At 36.0% G+C, this 9660-nt stretch overlaps 1 long non-coding RNA gene across 2 annotated transcripts in view; it reads right to left on the bottom strand.

Moving 5' to 3' along the window:
- Positions 1 to 2331: 2331 nt before the first annotated feature.
- LOC105290884 overlaps positions 2332 to 9660 on the bottom strand; it is a 153822-nt gene continuing 146493 nt past the window's right edge. For both annotated transcript variants that reach the window (XR_002779863.1, XR_002779865.1), the window contains one exon: positions 2332 to 4113. This is a non-coding gene — a long non-coding RNA (uncharacterized LOC105290884). The remainder of the gene's footprint in view (positions 4114 to 9660) is intronic.

The raw sequence follows: 9660 nt of genomic DNA, 5'->3' as shown, positions 1-9660 counted from the left end.
TGTGTCACATAAAAACTTTATTACTCTTTATTTTCTCTTTCTCCATCCTTCTCTTCACCCCATATCTTTAGAGAACATATTTCTTAAATATATATTTTTCTTTTAAAATCCTTTGTTACAAATTGTACTTAGTTTCATAGTCACATTACAAACAATTCTTTAGACTTACATCTGTTTTTATTGCTCACCGCTTTTTTTTTCTAAAATATATCTTTATCTTTATTAAATTCTTTGTTTAGATTAGTTTTTGCTTGAAGGTGTACTTTAAGTTATATTTTTCAAAAAGCATACATGAGTCATATGATTTCTGAATTCTTACAAATCTGAACCAGACTTTCATTTTCCCTTGCCTGAATATAATAGCTTGGTTTGGTATATGATTCTTGGAACATAATATTTTTTCTCCAGAAATCTATACATTTTCTGAGGCTTTCTAGCATTAGTGTTGCAAATAAGATGTCTAATGCCATTCAAACTCCACCCCACCCCCCCACAGTGACAATTTCCCCCCCCTAGTTGGTTGTTTCTAGCATTTATTCTTTATTCAGGACGTGGAAAATCACCTGAGTATGATTTCTTTTTATTACACTTGCCCAGTCTTTGGTAAATCTTTTTCATGTAAAGGCTGAATCTTTCAATTTAAATAAATTGTCTTCTTTCATTTCTTTGATTATTGCTTTTTCATTCATTTTCATTTCATTCATACTAGTTTCTCCTTCTGGAACTCCTATAATAACCATATTGCTTCTTGTGCTTCAATATTTTCTGCCTCTTGGTTTTTCTCTTGAACTAACTCTTAGAGTTTATGATCTGCATTTCGGTAAAATATCCCATAGTTACTCTTTTTTTTCTTTTGTTAACTTCCAAGACTTATTTTTTGTTTCTCAATGTTTTTACATTTTTGTAGAAGTCCAAACTTAAAAAATTTAATATAAAACCCTTCTGAATCTAAGAAAATTAGCTCCCAGCCCAAAGTTCTTCCCTTTATTCTGTAGTACATCTGTTTTACTAGAGATTATTTCATCTGAATGCTCAGGATTGATCCTCCTCATTTGAACTACTGATTTCTTAGCTGGCAATTTTTCTGTTATCCTTAAGGAGGAAGAATTAGTTTTTCCAGGGTGAACAGCCAAAATGTGAGTAGTGGCTCATTGGTATCACCTTTATTCACTCCCTTCCAGCTAAAACTCCTCAGCTACAGAGATATTTGGATGAGAAGTTTCTGACAATGATACACAATGATATCTTTATATTTCCTTTACATTCCTTAGATTGTTCCTTTCTGAAATGAGAAAAAAGAAAGGATCGACCATGTGATTAGGATACCATCTTTGTCTCAGAAGCTTACATTTATTTTTTCTAGATTATGACAGAGAAATTTTGTATTTACTCCTCACTTGAGAAAAAATTCTTTAAGAAAAAGATTTTATATACATCAATTTCCTTCCTTATAGAGAAGCGGGAAAGTTATTTTGATTCCAACATTCTTATGAAAAGAGCCTTTTGTGAGGGTGTAGGGGAAATTAATTTTTAAGTTATTTTCTTACCACTAAGATCTTTTTAAAATACTTTACTTGAGATCACCTTTTACAATCTTAAATTTACTGTGAACTTCTGTGTCCAACTGTCCAAACAAAGACAGAGAAATATGCCCATAAACGTTAACCTCTGCTGAAAGCAACCATGAGGCAGAAAAAAACACTGGGAACATCTGTATTTTATCCTGCCAATATGTTCTCTCTTATTCTGGAAGCACAGGATATCTTTACTATGTCAGCTGCAAAAATATTATCTCTCTGCAGGAATGAAACAAGTGTGGAATATATATTATGCTACCACATTACATGCATACCTAAGCAGAAAACAAAGAAAATAGTCATTTAATATATAACTCAATTTTGCCTCCAGGGACAGATAAAACTTTTCATTATAATGGCCAAATGGTACAGCACATAAATATACATTGCAAGTGTGATAGGGCTAAGCCAGGCTCTCTTGGCTAGATGCTGGTGGCTAAAAATTTATCATCTGACTTCCATCGTAATCTTGAAGTAGACTTTTTTTTTTTTTTTTTTTATGAGGGCTAGGAATTTGGGGCAAGGGAGACCAAAACTCATCACCATTTTTCAGCATCATTAATTTCTAAATGTCTGTGGAAAACAACTATTGGCTGATATGTTTCAGTTTCATTTCAAACATATTATACAATTTACTTAATAAATAATCAAGATAGTAAAAAAAAATAACAGTAACTAAATTGGTAATTTACTAACTTCAGATGATATTAGAGGCTTAGTGTTGTTTATCCTTTTTGAAATCAATAACTTTTCATTTGGAATCTTAAATCCACTTTAATGAGCATTCTTCTGGCAGCAGTTTTATTTACAATCCGAGCTTATACAAACAAAAGTAATAGAGGCTTTTATCTAGATAACAATTTACAGTTAACTTTTGTAGACCACATGACTGATTTGAATGTATAATCCCTGAAATTCTATTATATATGGTTCTTAAAAATTTTAAATGCTTTTAATCAGAGAAGAAGTTATATAAGAAGAGTGTTCTCCTTGTGAGGAATCTTAATGTTGCTCAGTTATTTGCAACATGTCTGAAACGGCTCTTCTAACACTGGTTCTATCTTTGAAAGCCCATTCAGAGCAATAACATGACTTCTTTATAGGCAACAAATGAAAAACATCCTGTGATAATGCCACTGGCTTTCTATATAAGCAGTGTATTTTACTGAGTTATCAACTTGAAATAGTTGTCAACACACAATACTCTATTTCTTTATATCTTCACATTCACTTACTCTGATTTAACTCTGATGATGTCTTCTGCATTGTTTCTCTGCCCCAATCTGCCTCTCTGCCCCAATCACCCAAGTAGCTCTGGAAGTCTCCTAGAGGGTGTTCAAAAATGAGACTATAGCCTTCGGGCTCGTCATTCCTTCTCTGCGCCATGCTGTCCTATCTTGCACTGATGTTGCCTCCTGGAAGCATTTCAAAGCTATCATGCCCTTGATGCATCCAAACTGTGCTGCACTGATTTCACCTTCTATTATAATTGTGCTTCTCACAGAGGTTCAAAAACTGCTTCTTGGGTCATGTAGGAGACATGGCACCACGTGATGCCTCCTCACCTTGCCTGTCTCCCAGAGCCTTATAACAAAACCTCTCCTTAAGCCAAAAAAAAAAAAAAAAAAAAAAGAAAATAAAGAAAGGAAAAAGGAAAAAGAAAACAAAAGTACAGATCACATGAACAGACACACAAGGAGACCCCAAATCCCAGTTTGGTCTCAGTTGGAGCCCCTTGCCTCATTTGCAAATATCCAAAGTTCACTCAGTATCAGTGAATGACCTACTGTGTTGCTTCATGAACATTCCTTTGCTACAGGTAAGGAGAGTGCTTACCTGAGAATGAAGCTGGCACAGAGGAAAGCAAGCCAGGAGATGGGAAGCGCCAATTCACCCCATCTGAGCCCCTGAAACCAGCATCCATCTTTCATCTCCCACTTACCTGTGCCAGTAATTTCTCTTTTTGTTTAAATCAGTTTGAATTTGGTTTTATGTCACTTGCAACTAAAATAACCATTACTAATATGCTAATAATTACCAAATTGTATTAGGCCATATAAATAGCACTGCCTTGGGAACTTAAATCCACAAATCTCAGAGATTTACAACTGTGAAAACTACAGCCTGATGAGCGATTTAGTTAAACATATACATAGAGCTCATTCCCCAAACCATATATATAGAAATGAGGAGAAACAAATCAGGAGGAGAAGGGAAAAGTAAAAAACTTTTGTGTTTGAAACAATATATTAAGAAGAAGGGAGAAGACATCTGCCCAATATCTAGGACTTGGAAGATAAACGATCCCATTTTATGTTGTTATTAAATTGTATTACTCTTCCTTAAAGTTAAATGCATTTAGAAGAATTAAGCTTATCAAAAAGTTGGCAGTGTAATATAACTGATGATTCTTTGTTTATTTGACGACATTCTCCTGTGAGTTGATTCATAATTTTAATTTTGGAAAACAATATTTCCTTGATGGGGACTGACAGAATGATGTGAACTGCTGCATCGTTTTGCATGAAGTCATCGACTGTGAAAGGAAAGAGAAACCAAGTGACTTATCCAACTTTTCAAGGAGCATTATGACAATAATGTTTCTATGTTTTGAGAGGGGACCACATCAACTTAAGAACTGAAATTAGCCTCAGTTAAAAGAAAAAGAAAACTGAAATTAAACTTTGAAATAATCTCTTATCCTTTTTAAGATAAATACTATAGAACTCTATCAAAACCAAAATTCTAAAATTTTTAGTGAAAAAAAATTTTTTAACTATGTATTAAAAAATATGTATCAATATCAAGTACCTACTATGGACACAAGGTAAGCAATGCAAAGAGAGAGCTTGCAACCTAGTGAGAGAGGAAAGCATAAATCTGCTCAGTTAGGATGTTACCAAAGAAATGTTCCTACTCCCACAAAAGCCCATCCTGGGGCTTTATCCTAACCAGATAGACCAGGAAAGGATTTCATAAAGAAGTGATACTTGAAGACTGAATAAGCACTAAGTAAGCAAAGAGGGGCATTCTAGAGAGGGGCCAGCTGTTCTATAGTTGTGGAGAACGATGCGATAAGAATGAAAGACCTACACTGGCTATGAGCCCGGAACCCAGGGAAAGGAGGTAGAGAGTGAGGGGGGAAGGCTGTGCAGGGTGGTGAGTTTTCTCCTAAAAGGATGGGCAGAACTTGAAGGGTTTTAAGTGAGACGATAAAATCAGTTTTTCACTAACAGTGAAAATCCTATAAGAAAAGATCTTTTTCCACAAAACGGCAGTGGTATAAAAGCAGGGAGAACTCCCAGGCCTACCATGACCACCATAAATTAAAATTAAAATTACAAACAACAACTACACCACTTTGGTTTGGGGCTGGATGAAAATGGGGGAAGAGGGTGGAGTTGGGATCCAACCAAGGGAAATGGCAGCTGGGCTAGGTAGGAGTTGGGGTGAGGGCAAGATACAGAAAGGGAAAAAAAATCTTCATGGCAGTTAATCCTCATCATTTAGTGAGAATCGGAACCATTAAATCTGATGGAATCTTTCTGTTTTTTAAAACTTTGTGTTAGGGAAAATGTCAAATACATAAAAAGTAGGATAATATACTAAACCTCTGTGTATTCAATACCCAGTTTTGACCATGTCTAACTCTGGGATAATCCTGTTTAATCTATATATCTCCATTCCTTTCCTCAGTCCCATATATGTTTTTTTTTAATTATTGACATTTCAAACCTTCAGAAAAGTTGTTCTTAAAATTATAGCATAGAATAGTTCTACAATCATTTATTTATCATTCATCTGGATTCACTAATTGTTAACATTTTAACTTGCTCTGTGTGTGCGTGTGCATGTGTGCGTGTGTGTGCGTGTGTGTGTGTGTGTGTGCGCTCAGGAAATTTAACATTATCTGATGTATAGTCCATATTCAAAATTTCTTCTTTGTCTCAAAAGTGTCCTCTATAGCTGTTTTTCCCCTGATCCAGAATCCAGACAAGGACCATGCACTGCATTTCATTGTCCCATCTCTTTAGTTTCTATCAATCTTAAAGAGCTCCTAGGCCTTTTTATCTTTTATGACATTGATGCCTTTGAAGAGTCCAGACCAGCTACTTTGCAGACCGTCCTTTAATGTGTGTGTATCTGATTGTTTCCTCATGATTAGATTCAGGTGAAACATTTTGGCAGTCCTATCACATAGGCGATGTTGTGTCCTTCTCAATGTGTCACATCAGGAGCCCTATGATGTCAGCTGTACCGTTATTAATAATGATTCTTTCACTTTTCAACCAGTTGAATTCATATCCTGTAGACATAATCCATTACTGAGGAAACCAGACAAGGACTGCAAATATAATTTCTATTTCCCCATGAGCCATCTTAATGCCAAGAAACATTAACACAGGTCATTTATACAGACAAAGCTTTATTGGTTTTATTCACGAATGGTGGATATAGATCACAGATAGACACAGACGGGAGAAGAATATCCTGCAGTCGATTAGAGAAAATCGGCTCACTTGGGAATGAGAATCTTGAGAAGAAGGAAAGCATGGAGGTGAAGCATAAGGCCTCAGGAGCCAGGCTGTCTGGGATGTCTTCCTGGCCTGCTGCTTACCATCTGTGTGACTTTGGGCAAGTTACCCTTTCTGAATCTTCTTCCACATCTGTAATGTGGGTAATCATAGAACTCATATGGTCAGTGCATGCAATGTGTGGCACACAAGCTCTCAGTGATGTGATGATGGTGATGATATTTCTAGTGAAGGACCACTAAAGGGATAAAGGGTGACCCTAGGTCTTTATAAAAAATATTGTCTGAAATTTGGACCCTGTTAGAAATATAATACGATAAAATGTCAACATGTTTGCATAAAATTGTCATCTAATGAGAACTGATATCGTCATCTAATGAGAACTACTTAGGGTAAAAGACTTTTTTATTTTAATAATCAGATGACAATCAGATCAGTGTTAACATTTCTCAAATAATAAACAGTAATCTGAACAACGAAGTATGTCCAATGTCATTTCCCATTGAGGATTTTATTATCTGCTGTTCATTAGTGATAAATATGTGACCTGTATCTGGTGTGTAAGTGTGTATATAATCTTGACACTCCCACAGAAAGATCTAAATCACAAATAGAAAAGGGCCTGCTCAGAAATCTAGCCAAGGATATAGTCTAGTCTTAGGATCACTTCTTAAACCTTACAACTTGCAACTTCGTTTTAAATTTTCGAAGATATTTTTCTGATTAGGAAACTCGGCTACAGACCTTCCCCCACCACCTTGTATGTGCACATGTGTGTGTGGTGATGGTGGTGGTCATGGTAGGCCTGGGAGTTCTCCCTGCTTTTATACCACTGCCGTTTTGTGGAAAAAGAACTTTTCTTATAGAATTTTCACTGTTAGTCATTCATGGCTTAATAAAATTACCCAGTTTTTTACATACTCTTTTTTTCTTTAAGTGAAATAATTATATTATCAAATAGAACAAAAGAGTAATCCTTAACTTTGAATTTTTATGATTTGAGTTTTTCCTAAAATGTGTAACCATAGTGAAAATCATTTTTTTCTTACACGTGATAGGGAAAAATATTTTAAATTCTGAAAGTTAAAAGTGATTTGAATTCTTATTTTATTCAAGAAGCGAGGGATCAACTGACCTACATAAAAACTTTAGAATAGAGAAAAGAAAAGAAAATTTAAATAATAAAGTATTTACTTTGGTACCATATTACAGCTAGTTCAGAAGAAGACAGTGCAGGGTAGAAACATGTAGAGGAAATGGAAATACAGAAACGGGGCAGGGAAGAGCAGGATAGAGGACGGCCAAGAACAAAGGGAAAGGAAAAGTTCAATACACAATATTGCTGGTCTCTGATTCCCCTGATCTCGCCCTGCCCAGTGTTCAGGGTTACTGCTTGGCCCCCACCCTCTCCACAGCCCTCAGGCCTGTCCTGGGCTTCCTCTTGCCCCAAATCCAAACTTCGATTATTACATCTCCAAATGTCTACCCACCCTAAACATATACAATATGTTTACGTCAAATATACACAATATGTTTTCTTCTTTTTTCTTGTTTGTTTTTTATTTCTCAGCTGATTCCTTCCTTTCATCAAAGTTAAATAACTTCTATCACGGGCATAAATTTTACAGTCACAAAACCCAGAGGTACAAACATAAAACTCCCTTTATTTCTTCAAAGGTGACTTAGCTTACAAGTTCCCATTTCCACAGAAGGAAAACTACCTAACTTTGCCAATTCAAAGAAAACTCAGGCATTTCTAGGGCTTTTTTTCCTTTCGATTTCTTTGGGTAAATATGAGGTCAATATGAAATTCATACTTTTTCATATTTCCTCTGTTCTTTCCACCAATCCTCTAAATTTAGTGGTACAAGATAATAATTATAAGAGTGGAGCAGCTCCTGCTGCAGAGAAGGAAGAGCTCAACCTAGAGGAGAAGATAGTGAAATGGTCATGTAATACCCAATAACAATACGCGTGAGTTTCCTGAAAGTGTTATGGTAATACAGAGTGAATATAAAGAAGCAGAGAGAGAGAAGACAAAAGCATAAACTCAGCCAGAAGGAGCCAGAGAAAGCTTCTGAGAGGAAGTGAGTTTTAAGTTTTAGCTTCAAGAGTGAGTAAGAGTTCGTTTAAGAAGATGGAGAAGGAAGTCTGAGGTATTTGCTACAGCACAGAATCACAGGAGAATGTCACAAACTTGGGAAAGGCAAGCAATCTGTATGGCTAGACACAGGAATGCCCAGAAGAGTGAGTCGGGGATGAGTCTAGAGAAGTGAACAGACTGTATGTCAAGCCAAGGAACTGGAATCGTATTCTCTTGGCCTGGAGTCAGCAAACTACATGTGAAGTCCAAATGGGTCTGTTGCCTATAACGAAGTTTTATTGGACACAGCCACACTCATTTGTTTACGTATTACCAATGGCTACTTTCATGCTACAACATCAGAGTTAAATAGTTTCGACAGAAACTGCACGGCTGACAAAGGCTAAAACATTTACTATCCAGCCCTTTCCATAAAATGTTTGCTGACCCTGCTCCAGCCTACTTAAGTGATATACACACCTCTTCAAAAGAAAAAGTTCTCATAAACCTGAAGGGCCACATGGATATTTTTTAATACATTGCTGTTTAGACCTGTACAAACCTACAACTAGGTATAAGCACGTTATGATTATAGCTCTTATGCAACTATAAAAATTTACGTATTAAATTTAAACTAACAAATTGACAGTATTAATTCAATGTGACAGATGATGTCATTTGTACGAAAACAGATTTCTACTCCTGACATCAGACTATCCCAGTACAAGTTCTTTTGAATTCAGTAACTTATACCACTTGGGCCACAGTTTTACTTATTTGAACTAAGGTAACACCTTTGTTAATATAACAAAAGATAGTGACTTAACTGAACTTGATCTGTTACAGATGCTTCATTTTGGGGTACAAAGTCCCTCTGTCTTGTGTGTGTGTTGGGGGGAGGGGTAATTGATAATTATAGTAACACCTATTGGTACAATAAAAACACAAATGCATATGCAAGCATTGAAACCAATTGTCAGCACACAGTTCTAAGGCCACCATTCAGGTGATCCACAATTGCTCACATTTTTTAAATGTCTACATGAGATCACAATGATTTGAAAAATATCACAGACAGCTGCATATCCTGAATTACTGCTAAGCTATTGAACAAATCTAGCTGATATCTATTGTGGCAACAAGAAAAACTAAAAACAACTGATCCAAACTAGGTGAATTTGAGACATAGCAATGAATAAGAGAGAAGAGGACACATATGAGAATATTCAGTGTACTCTTTGGACAAGACTCTAACATCGAATGGTCATGGGAAGGAAGGAACGTGAGCGCAGACTTGGGAATGACTCCCCAGTTTCTGGCCTGGGTATGTGTAGTCAATGAGGTCAGTAATACAGAAGAGGTAAAAGTTAGGGAGGAAAAGACAATAAGTTTGTTGGACATGTTGAAATTAAGGCACCTTTGAGACTAAGTCTTTATCCCGAATGAAGTTAAGTATATCAGACTG

Source organism: Pteropus vampyrus, unplaced genomic scaffold (genome assembly GCF_000151845.1).
Source record: "Pteropus vampyrus isolate Shadow unplaced genomic scaffold, Pvam_2.0 Scaffold39, whole genome shotgun sequence".
Classification (NCBI taxonomy): domain Eukaryota; kingdom Metazoa; phylum Chordata; class Mammalia; order Chiroptera; family Pteropodidae; genus Pteropus; species Pteropus vampyrus.
Note: the sequence above shows the minus strand (reverse complement) of the source record. Positions and strands in the feature narration are given on the sequence as shown.